Genomic DNA, 17,183 nt, shown 5'->3' with positions numbered 1-17,183 from the left:
GAGGGCGCCGGCAAGAGCGGTGCGAGCCAGTGGTTGGTGGGGCCGGTGTGTTGGGCGGGCGGGCCGGAGGCCGGGTCGCCTGAGCACGCGGCTTTCGGCGCCCTGACCCACGCTCGGCTGGTGGCTCTGCGGAGGGACACGGCGGGGGCTTCAAGCGGCCGCACGGCGGGGAGCGGCGGCGGCGGCCTCAGGTCCTGAGGTATCCTGGGTCGAGGCCTCTGGGGGCGGGGCCGGGCAGTCGGCGGGGCCTCCTCAACGTGGTACGCGGCGGTGAGCGCCCCCGGGGCGGACAGAGGTCACCCCGCCCTTCGCTGTGCGCCGGTGTCCTGCAAACCCTGTCTGTGGAGCGGTTTTCCAGCCTCCGCTCTGCCACCTTCACCCTTTGCTCTGCCTTTACTTGGACGCCGGCCGGGAGGGGCCTCAGAGCCCCCGCGCTCGGACTTGATTCGGAAACGCGCGGCGCCCTACTTCTCCCCGGGGACCGCGTGTCGCTCCCTACCGCCGCATTCGGGAGGTTCAGCCAGACTTCTCTCGAGAGGGCCGTTCTCATCTGTCAGACTCTGAAGGAAGGGGCAGCCCACACCTGTTTAGGAGAAACACCTTCCTGGTAGTATCTGTGTTTTCTGGATTTTGGTATGGGATGGTTGGGGAGTCAACACGCTTTGTTCGTCCTTTCCCTTAAATATCTACTGGAGAGTCGCAGGTACCTGCTTACCACCCCAGACTGGGGTCAAAACTGTGCCTGTGGACCTAAAATTGTTGATGCTTTGTGCCTCAGCACCTCCCACCTGAAGGGTGTAAAACGGGATCAGAAATACGTTTTCCATTATTCTTCACCAAAATTGATCCGTTTAAAAGCAGCTTTGGAAATAGGTTCACTAGCCTGCATACTTGTCAGTAGACGCAGTTATATTAGCCACTAGACTTCGCCTGGGGGAAAGCAACATTCGCAGCATGTACTTTACAATCGAGTCAAAATTCTAAATTGTGGGCACTAACCTTTCTGAGGTTGTTGACCACTTATAAACTTTGGACCAAGAATGAAGTCTGTTTTTAATGAATGAGGATGAACCATCCATTTTAGATGACTGTACTTGTTTTTTTTTTTTATTATATGCAGTGAGCTAAGTTGAGAATTAACCAGTTCATTATTTTGTTTTTCGAGGTTGATTTTTTTTTTACCATAGTGATGCATGCACCTTTGATACTTACCGCCCTCATAACACAAGTAAGATTACTTGAGTATGTGTCTGTAAATACTCTTTATGCATACAAAATAGCCAGTGATCCTTCCAAGAAAGTTTAAGCATCAAACCTAAAAATTCAGCTAAATGTATCCTTATTTATTTCTCTAAACATAAATTAGTGGCCTGCCACAGCTGACGTGTAGAAAATCACTATGACGAAATGTCTCTTCCTCAGTGTGATTTAGTAGTACTTGTTACTTTTCACAGCGTATTGGGAAAATATATTTTTCCACATGGCATATTTTTACTTTTCTCTTTGTTGTTTATTTTTATAGTAGGTTGTTTTGCTCTCCACCTGAGTTCATTATTATTGACAACTGCAAAGGTTATCCTAGAGATTGAATGTGTTATTGCGTATTCATGCATTTAGAACTGGCTAATTACATATCCATATATGCTGGTTCCAATGCTAAAGTTTCTTATGATAGTTGCTGTTGTAATTTTATGGAAAAGGAATCTAATTTTGACTTTTTAAGAAATTTTCTCATTAGATTAAAAGCCTCCTAATTATATGTTTATACAAACTCTACTGTGAATTGATGTTGTGAATGAGATATATAGAGATCACATTTTGTAGTTTTTATTAAAGTTAACTAGAAGTCAAGTAGATTTCGTTGAGAATATTTCTGAACCAGGTTCGTTTTGCCCAACTCCCAGCAAGCCAAACACTGAGATGCTCAGGTTCGCAGCAAAGAGAGGGTTTATTCACAAGGCAAGCAAGTGAGGAGACAGGAAAACTAGTCTATCTATCCTAAAGCGAAGGGCTCTGGGTATTTATGGGATAAAGAATAAAGAAGTAGGGCTGTCTGAGGTGGGAGTGTGGGGAAAGGTGATTGGAAAAGGGTGTAAGGCAGGTTACAGGTGAAATGGATTTAATGATTACCCACTGGTTTCAAGAATGGAGTATGAACTCTTGAAGGTAGTAGTGATCGAGAGAGTAAATGGGCTAGATAAGAATATTTTAAAAGTTACCATTGGTGTTATGTTTCCCACCATTGCCTGAGTAATAAATGGTTTTCTGGAAGTTGAATTAAAATAATAATAGCTGATAGTTTAGTACCTTCTGTGTGCCAAATTAAGTGCTTTATACATTTGAAGTCATTTAACTCTTACATTTTCAGTGGGATAGTTGCTATGATTATTTTTGTTTTATAGGTGAGGGGTAAGTAACTTGTCCAACGTTATGCAACTGGGAAGTAGTGGTGGGCTAGGTTTTGGATCCAGGCAGCCTGACTCCAGAAATCAGACTCTATGCTGATGATGAAACAGTGCCAGTTTAAGGCCAGGCTCAGAACTGGAAGTTGACTGAAACATAGTAGATTTTCAGAAAATGTTTTGATACTTCTTAATGCTTGGGTTATTATGTTCAGAGAGAAAATAGCTGGATAAGGATGTTGTCTTGCTAGCGTATGAACTCTAGCAAGACAGGGATCATCATTTTGTTCAGTGGTTTAACCCAGGTGCCTTGAACAGTGCCTGGCACATAGTGGGGTGGTAATGGATGAATGAATAACCTAGAGAGGTTTTTAAAAATCCCATTTTTTTTTTGAAAGGACATACAGGATTTATTTCAGCCTATTTATAAGATTTCTTTATGTGCTGTTTTGATTATTTGGTCCATTATTCACCCAGACTGGTTTGGATTTCTACTGGTTTGTATTGGGTTGGCCAAAAAGTTCGTTTGGGTTTTTCCATAAGATGTTATACTTTTGTCAGTGAGAGAAAATGAAGTAGTAATTTGTAAGTTTTCTGGTCAGACTAAAGGCAAGCAACAGTTTCAATAGATACCATCCCTTAAAGTGAGAGCACTCAGAGGTGGGTAATTTTAAGGTGTCATTTCTGTTGTGGAGTTGAAGATCACATTTTTGAAACATAAAAATTGTTTTTAAAATGTAGATACAATGTTATAGCTTCCTAGGAATGATAGTGTTCTTGGAGGTAGGAAAGAGAGGTGGTTGTAGAAGCTGTGTTTCTCCAAATAGTTTTGGAAGAACTGTTCATTCCTTCAGTCCGCTCAGCCGAAGTGTCCCTACTGAAATTTTATTGCCTTTTTTGAACACATAAGATATTATTGTTTCAAAGGTTTTTCCTGTAATAGAAAGTAAAGATTTGCTTGAGAAATCTGTAAGTTTATATGTGTGATGATTAGTTTTATATGTTAACTAGACATGGCTATAGTACCTATTAAGTGATACTGTGATGGTATTTTGAAAATGTGTCAACATCTGTAATCAATTGACTTTAAGGAGATTACCCTTCATAATACGGGTGAGCCTCATTCAATCAATTGAAAACCTAAATTTCAAACTGAGGTGCCTCAAGAAGAAAAAAATCCCAAGGCTGTGGCATCAATTCTTTTTTTTTAAAATTTATTTATTTAATTTATTTATTTTTCGCTGTGTTGGGTGTTCATTGCTGCACGCAGGCTTTCTCTAGTTGCGGCAAGCTGGGGCTACTCTTCGTTGTGGTGCACGGCTTCTTACTGTGGTGGCTTCTCTTGTTGTGGAGCATGGGCTCTAGGCGCACGGGCTTCAGTAGTTGTAGCATGCAGGCTCAGTAGGTGTGGCTCGTGGGCTCTAGAGCACAGGCTCAGTAGTTGTGGCGCACGGGCTTAGTTGCTCCGCGGCATGTGGGATCTTCCCGGACCAGGGATGGAACCCGTGTCCCCTGCACTGGCAGGCGGATTCTCAACCACTGCATGTGGCGTCAACTCTTGTATGAGTTTCCAGCCTGCAAATCCGCTCTACACATTTCAGATGTGTAGCCCTCACAATTGTGTGAGCCAGTTCCTTAAAATAAATATATCTATTTAAATAAACAATCTAATAATAGATTCTCAATAGGTAGATATAGATATATGTATATGTTTTTTCCTGTTAGTTCTGTATCTCTGGAGAACCCTGTCTGATTCAGATTTTGGTACTGAGAGTGGTTCTAGAGGAACAGAATCTTAAGGATGAATTTTCTGGATTGGTTATGGCATTCCTGAAATTGGTTCTCTAATCTGATTAGATTTAAAGGCACCCTTGACTATTTTTAGTGGTAAAGAAGGCAGGCACTGTAGCCCACGATGTGATATGACAATAGAGATATGCAAAATACCACCATTGGATACTACTACTCAGATACTTAATGAAAGACCAGGTTCTGGGTGATCATGTATTTGAAGATTTAAAACATTTTTCCCAGATGATGAACAAGTGTAATGAGACTGACTGGTTGCTCTGTTTTCGGAGAAAGGGGGGTGGGAGGTGGAGAGTGATGAGCTCAGGTCTTGAAATTCCCAGCTCAAGCTCTGTATAAATGACCAGAAAGTTTCTATGTCTGCCCTTCTCACATAGATGCAGAGCTGAGATTGCTGAAAACCAAACTCTTATCCTGCAGAGTGGCTGGATTACAATGCAAAATGAATTCCCATTCTAACAGGGTGTCTGCTGTTAAAATGAGAGCATTGACTGGGGAAGGTTGAGATCCTCAAATTTGGAATGGAATATTGAACCCCTAAGTTTTCATTAGTCTTCTTTGGCGGTAGAAGCAGTCTTTCCACTCCTGTTTGAGGAAGTTAACCTGTAATGACCTTCCCTGAAGGCTAGACATTGCTGATTGATTCTCCTCAAGAACTACCTCTACCACACTTCTTTGCTTCTAGACCTATAACTAGATTCCCACCCTAACAATCCCTCAAGGGTCAGCTACAAAGTGTGACCTGAGGGGGTGTGCCATACTCTTAAAAAATGGCAGGAATGTTTATTTGTTTATACACATGGAAATCTGGGGGATATGTTTAGGAATGGATATTAAGGATGTGGGATAATGGTGGAAGGAACATAAAGTTGGGCCGGGCTAAATTTACTGATATAGGCCCACTAAGTAGAGATTCTTGATTCACTTTTTTTTATTTATTTTTTTATTATTTTTTTTTTTTGCGGTACGCGGGCCTCTCACTGTTGTGGCCTCTCCCGTTGCGGAGCACAGGCTCCGGACGTGCAGGCTCAGCGGCCATGGCTCACGGGCCCAGCCGCTCCACGGCATGTGGGATCTTCCCGGACCGGGGCACGAACCCATGTCCCCTGCATCGGCAGGTGGACTCTCAACCACTGCGCCACCAGGGAAGCCCTCTTGATTCACTTTTATAGCTTGAGGGGTTAGAAAGGGCTCTCAACAGTTTGATTGGTTGGCTGAAGCATGGACCAAAAGGTGACCCACGCTAAATGAAGTTGAAATGCCAGACCTGCCTTGGTACACTAAAGAGGAAGGGGTCCAAAGGCTTAGGGACACTGGAATGGTAGAGTGGATTTAACACATAAGAGCAGCTCACCCACTCTGGGGGAGTCCAGAAGAGAAACTTTTCACCATGACTGGGAGAATTAAATTTGTGAGGGGAGCCCCAGCATCCATGAAGAGCTCTATGATTGCTCTTCTCTGTGGGTCAGAAATTACAGTGACTTCGCTGCCACTAAACTGGGGATCCTTAAATGAAGTGAAGGTAATTGGAAATTGGGCAGATACTATAGAGAGACATATTTTCTTAATTGCATATGTATATGCTGAAGGAAAGAAGCCAGAGGAGAGGGCAGTTGGAGTACAGGAAAAAGAATAGCAGTAGAAAAATACAAGGAAAACTTGGCTGAGCAGAATTCTTGGAAGACACAGGAAGAGTTTAGATCTAGAACACAGATGGAGGAATGGGCTTTGAATGGAGGGCTAGTTCATTTTCTGAGGAGGCAGTTAACTAACCCTGAGATGGGTTTGGATGCAGGTAACTGGAAGGGAGAAGGCTGAAGTTGAGAAAATTCATCCCCTAATAATTTTGGTTCATTTTTAAGGGGAAGTGGAGGATAGCTTTATCTAATTATTCATTTAACAAATATTAGGTGCCTCCTATGTGCCAGCCAACCTTTGTTGTCGGCACCTGAGATGCAGTAGTGAACAAAACAGGGGAAAAAAAATTCTGTCCTTGTCAGTCCTTAAATGGACTTAAATGATAATAATAAGTGAATAATAATTATCCTAAAACAATAATAAATAAGTGAATCATGTAGGGTGTTAGACAATAAGTGCTATGGAAAAAGAAACAAATAGAGCGAGATAAGCAATATTGGGATGACAGGGCTGGAAGAGAAAGGATTGGGAGCAGTGACCCCATGGAGCGGGTACCATTTGAACAAAGACTTGTAGGAAGTGAAAGAGTTAGTCATGCAGATATCTGGAGAAAGACTCTTCCAAGCAGAGGGAACAGTTAATGCAGAGGTCTTAAAGCAGGGGCCTTTTTAGCATGTTCGAAGAGCTGTAGGGGGCTAGTGTGGCTGGAGGAGAGTGAGCAAGGCACAGACTGAGAGTAGGTGATGTATTCAGTGAGGGAAAGGTAGAAGGTTGTATAAGGCAGGGGTCCCCAACTCCCTGGCCTCGGACCATTACCGGTCCACGGCCTGTTAGGAACTGGGCCACACAGCAGGAGGTGAGCAGCGGTGCAAACCTTCATCTGCCGCTCCCCATCGCTCGCATTACCACCTGCACCTATCCCCACCCCCGATGCCCTGCCCCCAGTCCATGGAAAAATTGTCTTCCACAAAACTGGTCCCTGGTGCCAAAAGGGTTGGGGACTGCTGGTGTAAGGCATTGTAGGCAGTTGTAAGGACTTACCTTGGGAGAAATTGGGGAGCTTTAAACAGAGGAGAGACATGATCTGATGTATACTTTATATTTTACCATCTGAAAGTGAAGTATGAGGCTTGAAGAGATTGGGAAAAATGAGGAATGGTGGAGGAAGCTCATCTGATTAGAAACCATTATCGGTTGTCACAGCATTCAGAGCCTTTCTGAGATAGAATGATGTACCATCAATGTATGCTGGTACTAATTTACTCAGTTATGTGGCTTTTGTTAGTGCTCAGCTATGATTGTGGGATGTAGTTGTGGGAAAAACAGATGGTTGGACTGGCTCTGGATTAGATTTTGTGGTCTGGTGTTGCAGAAGGACAAAGTAGTGATTCAAGTAATGCACTGTAGAATCCAGGCTGGATAAAGACTTAAGAGTGAAACCAGGAGGAGCTGTTGGATTTGAAGGAAAAGGAGGGTAGAGTGGGACAAGGTCCTGGAACTAGAGTCCAGAGAGAGTAAAGGAGTGGAAGCTGGAAGAAGAAGAGGCTGAAGAGAGTGGGATAGTATAGTTTGAGGATTTCAGTTGTGGGTCAGTAACAGATTATTTCAGTGACAAAGGTATGACCAGTGGAGTGTATTGCTAGAGAGGCTGGGATTTTGCATGGGTCAAACAAATGGAATAATGGCAGAAGTTTAGATGAAGGAAGACTGTGAGCTTGGTTTGACCAGGTCAGTAGATGAGACGACGAAGAAAGAAAGCTAGAATTAATTATTGATCCAGCATATTAAGTGCTAGATACTATACTTTATCTCATTTAATCATATAAATGCAATATGATAAAAGTGTATTTAACTCCATTTTAGGAATGAGGAAAAGAGCTAAGTAAAGTAATTCCAGAAAAGGTCGGAACTAGTCTTTCTGACTGTAAAGCTTGCATTCTTCCCATTGCAATGGGATAACACCTGCCACAGCCCAAAAGGGAAGTGGGTGGAAGTCTGGAACCACGTGGATTCTGGACCAGTGTTACCATAACAAATCACCCTGACTTGCCTTGTTGAACTTAGAGCCTCTGAAAAGAGATTAAAAAAGAGAAACATTTTGTGTAAATTAAGATATTTGTGTAGTAATTTTGGAAAATTTGATTTTCTTTACAAGCTGGGGAAATCAATGAGTCATTAATGAAATTCCTTGGGAATTCACTAGGGGGCATAATTTAACCTTTTCTGAAGATTAGAAATTTAACAATGGCTTCATCATTGCCACAGCTTTAGTGGCTCAGTTTTGGTAATAGAAAGCTTAAAAGCAGAATAGATTGAAGAAGATGGATTATATAATAGAAATTAAGTTGAAGCCATCCAGTGCCTTACGGAGCAGGAAAGTAACAGCCCAGAAAGTGCTGCAAATAAATTTGCATCCTGTTACTTTTTCTAAACAGCAAACTCAATTTGATTTGAAACAGCAGTCAAGGTGTGATTAAGAGAGAGATCAAAATGAATAAATTAGAATATTAATCTGTTGAAAGGAGAAAATTCAAATTTCCTCCTGTTTGATGGTAATTGAGGACTTTGTATAAGTAGAGGCAGTTCTTTCCTTCATTTATCCTTTTTATTATGTTTCAACCTGATGAGTTCTACGTTTATCCTGTTCTCATACCTGTACTTCAAGTTAAAGTTATACTATGTATCAGTTGTATTGGGTAAGGCCACAGTGTACTGTCTTTAAAGAAATTAATGAATGGACTATTTTAGCGAAGTTTAGGTTTATAGAAACATGGCGCAGAGATAGTACAGAGAATTCCCCCCTTATCCACCCCACCCACCCACACACTGTTTCCCCTATTATTGACATCTTGTATTAGTGTGGTACGTTTTTTAGAATTGATGAACAATATCAATACATTATTAACTAAAGTTCATAGTTCACATTAGGGCTCACTCTTTGTGTTGTGTATTTATTTTTGTGGGTTTTAGCAATTGCATAATGACATTTATCCACCATTACAGTATCATACAGAATGTTTCACTCCCCTAAAAATGTCCTGTGCTCCTTCTATTCATCCCTTCCCTCCCCCACCCTGGAAACCACTGATCTTTTTACCACTGATCTCTATAGTTTCACCTCTTCCAGAATGTCACACCTCTTCCAGAATGTTGGAATCATACAGTATATCAGTTTGTTTATCCACTCATCTATTCAAGGACTTCTTGGTTATGTCCAGTTTTTGGCAATTATGAATTAAGCTGCTATAAACATTTGTGTGCAGGTTTTTGTGTGGATGTAAATTTTCAGCTCATTTTGGTTAAGTACCTAGGAGTGCTATTGCTGACTCATTGTAAGCCTACGTTTAGCTTATACGAAACTGCCAAACTGTCTTCCAAAGTGACTGTACCATTTTGCATTCCCACCAGCAATGAATGACTGTTGCTGTTGTTCCACAACCTCCGCAGCATTTGTTGTCAGTGTTTTGGATATTAGTCATTCTAATAGATGTGTAGTGGTATCTTGTTTTAATTTGCAATTCTCTAGAGACATGCTGATGAGCATGAACATCTTTTTTTCAATTGAGATATAATTGATATGTAACATTGTGTTAGTTTCAGCTGTATAACATAATGATTCAGATATTTGTATATATTGCAAAATGATCACCACAGTCTAGTTAATATCCATCATCTCACATAGTTACAGAATTTTTTTCTTGTGATAAGAACTTTTAAGATCTACTTTCCTAGTAACTTTCAAATATACAATGCAATATTAATTATAGTCACCATGCTGTGCGTTGCATCCTCATGACTACTTACGTATTTTATAACTGGAAGCTTGTACCTTTTGAACACCTTCATCCATTTCACCAGGCGTTCTTCCCTCACCCCCCTGCCCTCCCCAGCAACCACCACTCCATTCTCTGTATGTACAAATTTGAGTTTGGGTCTTTGTTGTTGTTTTTAAGATTCCACATATAAGTGAGATCATACAATATTTTTCTTTTCCTTTCTGACTTACTTTGTTTAACATAAAGCCCTCAAGGTTTATCCATGTTGTTGCAAATGGGAAGATTTCCTTCTTTTTTTTTTTTAAATTGAGGTATAGTTGATGTAGTGTGTAAGTTTTAGGTGTACAACATAGTGATTCACAATTTTTAAGGTTATATTCCATTTATAGTTATAAAATATTTGCTATATTCCCTGTGTTGTACAGGATATCCTTGTAGTTTATTTTATCCATTGTAGTTTGTACCTCTTAATCCTCTACCCCTATTTTTCCCCTCCTCCCTTCCCTCTCCCAACTAGTAACCACTAGTTTGTTCTCTGTGTTTCTTTTTTGTCATATTCACTAGTTTGTTCTTTTTAGATTCCACATATAAGTGATACCATACAGTATTTGTCTTTCTGTGACTTATTTCACTTAACCTGATATCCTGCAAGTCCATCCATGTTGTTGCATATGAAAAAATTTTGTTTTTTTATGGCTGAGTAGTATTCCATTTATATATACCACATCTTCTTTATCCATTCATCTGTTGATAGACATTTAGGTTGCTTCCATATCTTAGCAATTGTAAATAATGCTGCAGTGAATGTTGGGGTGCATGTATCTTTTTGAATTTTTTCAATATTTTTCATGTTTTCATTTTTTCAGATATATACTTAGGAGTGGAATTGCTGGGTCATATGGTAGTTCAATTTTAGTTCTTTTGAGAAACCTCCTATACTGTTTTCCACTGCACCAAATTGGCTGCACCAATTTACATTTCCATCAGCAGCGTACAAGGGTTCCCTTTTCTCCATATCCTCGCCAACCTTTGTGCATTTCTCTGATGATTAACAGTGTTGAGCATCTTTTCAGGTGCCTGTTGGCCATCTGTATGTCTTTGGAAAAATGTCTATTCAGGTCTTGTGCCCATTTTGTAATTGGGTTGTGGTAGTTTTTGTTGTTGTTTGATATTGAGTTTTATGAGCTATTTATATATTTTGGATATAACTCCTTATCGGTTACGTCATTTGCAAATATTTTCTCCCATTCAGGAGGTTGTCTTGTTCATTTTACCGATGGTTTCCTTTGCTGTGCAAAAGCTTTAAGTTTAATTAGGTCCCATTTGTTTATTTTGCTTTTATTTCCTGTGCTTTAGGAGATGGGGCCAAAAAAATAATGCTGCAATTTATGTCAAAGAGTGTTCTGCCTGTGTTTTCCTCTAAGAGTTTTATACTATCTGGTCTTACATTTGGGTATTTAATGCATTTTGAGTTTATTTTTGTATATGGTGTTAGAGAATGTTCTAATTTTTTTACATGTAGCTGTCCAGTTTTCCAGCACCACTTACTAAAGAGACTCTTTTTTCCATTGTATATTCTTGCCTTCTTTGTTGTAGATTAATTGACCATAAGTGCAGGGGTTTATTTCTGGGCTGTCTATTTTGTTCCTCTGATCTGTGTCTCTTTTTGTGCCAGTACCATACTGATTGATTATTGTAGTCTGAAGTCAGGGACTGATTCCTCCAGCTCTGTTCTTTCTCAAGATTGTTTTGGCTATTTGGGGGTCTTTTGTGTTTCCATACAAATATTGAAATTATTTTTTCTATTTCTGTGAAAAATGCCCTTGGTATTTTGATAGAGATTGCATTGAATCTGAAGATCGCCTTGGGTAGTATGGTCATTTTAAAAATATTTTTCCAATCTATGAACATGGTATATCTTTCCATTTGTTTGTGTCATCTTCAGTTTCTTTCATCAGTGTTCAAGTACAGGTCTTTTACCTCCTTAGGTATGTTCTCATCCCCTTTCTCTCTGTCTTCTCCTTCTGGGACCCCAATAATGTGAATATTAGTCCACTTGATGTTGTCCCAGAGGTCTCTTAAACTGCTCTCATTTCTTTTCATTGTTTTTTCTATTTCCTGTTCAGAACAGTGATTTCCACTACTCTGTCTTCCAGCTCACTGATCTATGCCTCTGTATCACTAAGTATACTGTTGATTCCTTCTAGCATATTTTTCATTTCAGTTATTGTATTCTTCATTTCTGTTTGGTTGTTCTTTATATTTTCTAATTCTTTTTTAAAGCTTCTAACTTATCTCTCTGTGCATCCATTCTTCTCCTGAGTTATTTGATCATCTTTATGATAACTGTCCTAACTTTTTTTTTTCATTTTAACATCTTTATTGGAGTATAATTGCTTTACAATGGTATGTTAGTTTCAGCTTCACAACAAAATGAATCAGTTATATATATACATATGTTCCCATATCTCTTCCCGCTTGCATCTCCCTCCCTCCCACCCTCCCTATCCCACCCCTCCAGGCGGTCACAAAGCACCAAGCTGATCTCCCTGTGCTATGCGGCTGCTTCCCACTAGCTATCTACCTTACATTTGGTAGTGTATATATGTCCATGCCTCTCTCTCGCTTTGTCACCGTTTACCCTTCCCCCTCCCCATAGCCTCAAGTCCATTCTCTAGTAAGTCTGTGTGTTTATTCCTGTTTCACCCCTAGGTTTTTCATGACATTTTTTTTTCTTAAATTCCATATATATGTGTTAGCATACGGTATTTGTCTCTCTCTTTCTGACTTACTTTACTCTGTATGACAGACTCTAGATCTATCCACCTCATTACAAATAGCTCAATTTCATTTCTCTTTATGGCTGAGTAATATTACATTGTATATATGTGCCACATCTTCTTTATCCATTCATCCGATGATGGACACTTAGGTTGTTTCCATCTCTGGGCTATTGTAAATAGAGCTGCAATGAACATTTTGGTACATGACTCTTTTTGAATTATGGTTTTCTCAGGGTCTATGCCCAGTAGTGGGATTGCTGGGTCATATGGTAGTTCTTTTTGTAGTTTTCTAAGGAACCTCCATACTGTTCTCCACAGTGGCTGTATCAACTTACATTCCCACCAACAGTGTAAGAGGGTTCCCTTTTCTCCACACCCTCTCCAGCATTTATTGTTTCTAGATTTTTTGATGATGGCCATTCTGACTGGTGTGAGATGATATCTCATTGTAGTTTTGATTTGCATTTCTCTAATGATTAGTGATGTTGAGCATTCTTTCATGTGTTTGTTGGCAATCTGTATATCTTCTTTGGAGAAATGTCTATTTAGGTCTTCTGCCCATTTTTGGATTGGGTTGTTTGTTTTTTTGGTTATTAAGCTGCATGAGCTGCTTATAAATTTTGGAGATTAATCCTTTGTCAGTTGCTTCATTTGCAAATATTTTCTCCCTTTCTGAGGGTTGTCTTTTGGTCTTCTTTATGGTTTCCTTTGCTGCGCAAAAGCTTTTAAGTTTCATTAGGTCCCATTTGTTTACTTTTGTTTTTATTTCCATTTCTCTAGGAGGTGGGTCAAAAAGGACCTTGCTGTGATTTATGTCATAGAGTGTCCTGCCTATGTTTTCCTCTAAGAGTTTGATAGTTTCTGGCCTTACATTTAGGTCTTTAATCCATTTTGAGCTTATTTTTGTGTATGGTGTTAGGGAGTGATCTAATCTCATACTTTTACATGTAGCTGTCCAGTGTTCCCAGCACCACTTATTGAAGAGGCTGTCCTTTCTCCACTGTACATTCCTGCCTCCTTTATCAAAGATAAGGTGACCATATGTGCGTGGGTTTATCTCTGGGCTTTCTATCCTGTTCCATTGATCTATATTTCTGTTTTTGTGCCAGTACCATACTGTCTTGATTACTGTAGCTTTGTAGTATAGTCTGAAGTCAGGGAGCCTGATTCCTCCAGCTCCGTTTTTCGTTCTCAAGATTGCTTTGGCTATTCGGGGTCTTTTGTGTTTCCATACAAATTGTGAAATTTTTTGTTCTAGTTCTGTGAAAAATGCCAGTGGTAGTTTGATAGGGATTGCATTGAATCTGTAGATTGCTTTGGGTAGTAGAGTCATTTTCACAATGTTGATTCTTCCAATCCAAGAACATGGTATATCTCTCCATCTATTTGTATCATCTTTAATTTCTTTCACCAGTGTCATAATTTTCTGCATACAGGTCTTTTGTCTCCTTAGGTAGGTTTATTCCTAGATATTTTATTCTTTTTGTTGCAATGGTAAATGAGAGTGTTTTCTTGATTTCACTTTCCGATTTTTCATCTTTAGTGTATAGGAATGCAAGAGATTTCTGTGCATTAATTTTGTATCCTGCTACTTTACCAAATTCATTGATTAGCTCTAGTAGTTTTCTGGTAGCATCTTTAGGATTCTCTATGTATAGTATCATGTCATCTGCAAAGAGTGACAGCTTTACTTCTTTTCCGATTTGGATTCCTTTTATTTCCTTTTCTTCTCTGATTGCTGTGGCTAAAACTTCCAAAACTATGTTGAATAAGAGTGGTGAGAGTGGGCAACCTTGTCTTGTTCCTGATCTTAGTGGAAATGCTTTCAGTTTTTCACCATTGAGGACGATGTTGGCTGTGGGTTTGTCATATATGGCCTTTATTATGTTGAGGAAAGTTCCCTCTATGCCTACTTTCTGCAGGGTTTTTATCATAAATGGGTGTTGAATTTTGTCAAAAGCTTTCTCTGCATCTATTGAGATGATCATATGGTTTTTCTCCTTCAATTTGTTAATATGGTGTATCACGTTGATTGATTTGCATATATTGAAGAATCCTTGCATTCCTGGAATAAACCCCACTTGATCATGGTGTATGATCCATTTAATGTGCTGTTGGATTCTGTTTGCTAGTATTTTGTTGAGGATTTTTGCATCTATGTTCATCAGTGATATTGGCCTGTAGTTTTCTTTGTGACATCTTTGTCTGGTTTTGGTGTCAGGGTGATGGTGGCCTCGTAGAATGAGTTGGGGAGTGTTCCTCCCTCTGCTATATTTTGGAAGAGTTTGAGAAGGATAGGTGATAGCTCTTCTCTAAATGTTTGATAGAATTCGCCTGTGAAGCCATCTGGTCCTCGGCTTTTGCTTGTTGGAAGATTTTTAATCACAGCTTCAATTTCAGTGCTTGTGATTGGTCTGTTCATATTTTCTATTTCTTCCTGATTCAGTCTTGGCAGGTTGTGCCTTTCTAAGAATTTGTCCATTTCTTCCAGGTTGTCCATTTTATTGGCATAGAGCTGCTTGTAGTAATCTCTCATGATCTTTTGTATTTCTGCAGTGTCAGTTGTTACTTTTCCTTTTTCATTTCTAATTCTATTGATTTGAGTCTTCTCCCTTTTTTTCTTGATGAGTCTGGCTAATGGTTTATCAATTTTGTTTATCCTTTCAAAGAACCAGCTTTTAGTTTTATTGATGTTTGCTATCGTTTCCTTCATTTCTTTTTCATTTATTTCTGATCTGATTTTTATGATTTCTTTCCTTCTGCTAACTTTGGGGTTTTTTTGTTCTTCTTTCTCTAATTGCTTTAGGTGCAAGTTTAGGTTTTTTATTTGAGATGTTTCCTGTTTCTTAAGGTAGGATTGTATTGCTATAAACTTCCCTCTTAGAACTGCTTTTGCTGCATCCCATAGATTTTGAGTCGTCGTGTCTCCATTGTCATTTGTTTCTAGGTATTTTTTGATTTCCTCTTTGATTTCTTCAGTGATCACTTCGTTATTAAGTAGTGTATTGTTTAGCCTCCATGTGTTTGTATTTTTTACAGATCTTTTCCTGTAATTGATATCTAGTCTCATAGCGTTGTGGTCGGAAAAGATATTTGATACAATTTGAATTTTCTTAAATTTACCAAGGCTTGATTTGTGACCCAAGATATGATCTATCCTGGAGAATGTTCCATGAGCACTTGAGAAAAATGTGTATTCTGTTGTTCTTGGATGGAATGTCCTATAAATATCAATTAAGTCTATCTCGTTTAATGTATCATTTAAAGCTTGTGTTTCCTTATTTATTTTCATTTTGGATGATCCGTCCATTGGTGAAAGTGGGGTGTTAAAGTCTCCTACTATGAATGTGTTACTGTCGATTTCCCCTTTTATGGCTGTCAGTATTTGCCTTATGTATTGAGGTGCTCCTATGTTGGGTGCATAAATATTTACAATTGTTATATCTTCTTCTTGGATCGATCCCTTGATCATTATGTAGTGTCCTTCTTTGTCTCTTCTAATAGTCTTTGTTTTAAAGTCTATTTTGTCTGATATGAGAATTGCTACTCCAGCTTTCTTTTGGTTTCCATTTGCATGAAATACCTTTTTCCATCCCCTTACTTTCAGTCTGTGTGTGTCTCTAGGTCTGAAGTGGGTCTCTTGTAGACAGCAAATATATGCGTCTTGTTTTTGTATCCATTCAGGCAATCTGTCTTTTGATGGGAGCATTTAGTCCATTTACATTTAAGGTAATTATCGATATGTGTGTTCCCATTCCCATTTTCTTAACTGTTTTGGGTTCGTTATTGTAGGTCTTTTCCTTCTTTTGTGTTTCTTGCCTAGAGAAGTTCCTTTAGCAGTTGTTGTAGAGCTGGTTTGGTGGTGCTGAACTCTCTCAGCTTTTGCTTGTCTGTAAAGGTTTTAATTTCTCCATCAAATCTGAATGAGATCCTTGCTGGGTAGAGTAATCTTGGTTGCAGGTTTTTCTCCTTCAACACTTTCAGTATGTCCTGCCACTCCCTTCAGGCTTGCAGAGTTTCTGCTGAAAGATCAGCTGTTAACCTTATGGGGATTCCCTTGTGTGTTATTTGTTGTTTTTCCCTTGCTGCTTTTAATATGTTTTCTTTGTATTTAATTTTTGACAGTTTGATTAATATGTGTCTTGCCGTGTTTCTCCTTGGATTTATCCTGTATGGGACTCTCTGTGCTTCCTGGACTTGATTAACTATTTCCTTTCCCATATTAGGGAAGTTTTCAACTATAATCTCTTCAAATATTTTCTCAGTCCCTTTTTCTCTTCTTCTTCTGGAACCCCTATAATTCGAATGTTGGTGCATTTAATGTTGTCCCAGAGGTCTCTGAGACTGTCCTCAGTTCTTTTCATTCTTTTTTCTTTATTCTGCTCTGCAGAAGTTATTTCCACTATTTTATCTTCCAGGTCACTTATCCGTTCTTCTGCCTCAGTTATTCTGCTATTGATCCCATCTAGAGTATTTTTCATTTCATTTATTGTGTTGTTCATCATTGTTTGTTTTATCTTTAGTTCTTCTAGGTCCTTGTTAACTGATTCTTGAATTTTGTCTATTCTATTTCCAAGATTTTGGATCATCTTTACTATCATTATTCTGAATTCTTTTTCAGGTAGACTGCCTATTTCCTCTTCATTTGTTAGGTCTGGTGGGTTTTTATCTTGCTCCTTCATCTGCTGTGTGTTTTTCTGTCTTTTCATTTTGCTTATCTTACTGTGTTTGGGGTCTCCTTTTTGCAGGCTGAAGGTTCGTAGTTCCTGTTTTTT

General features: G+C 39.3%; 1 protein-coding gene across 2 annotated transcripts in view; it reads left to right on the top strand.

Annotated features, from left to right (window-relative positions):
* Positions 1-27: 27 nt before the first annotated feature.
* FAM210A (family with sequence similarity 210 member A) overlaps positions 28-17,183 on the top strand; it is a 37,719-nt gene continuing 20,563 nt past the window's right edge. Inside the window, exon 1 of one of the 2 annotated variants that reach the window (XM_082853413.1) lies at positions 28-199. The gene's annotated coding sequence lies outside the window, so the exon portion shown is untranslated. The other variant, XM_082853414.1, reaches the window with a different exon arrangement.

This window comes from Leucopleurus acutus (genome assembly GCF_964270905.1).
Source record: "Leucopleurus acutus genome assembly, chromosome: 13".
NCBI lineage: Eukaryota > Metazoa > Chordata > Mammalia > Artiodactyla > Delphinidae > Leucopleurus > Leucopleurus acutus.
The sequence above is the reverse complement of the archived record's forward strand: the minus strand, read 5'-3'. Positions and strand labels throughout refer to the sequence as shown.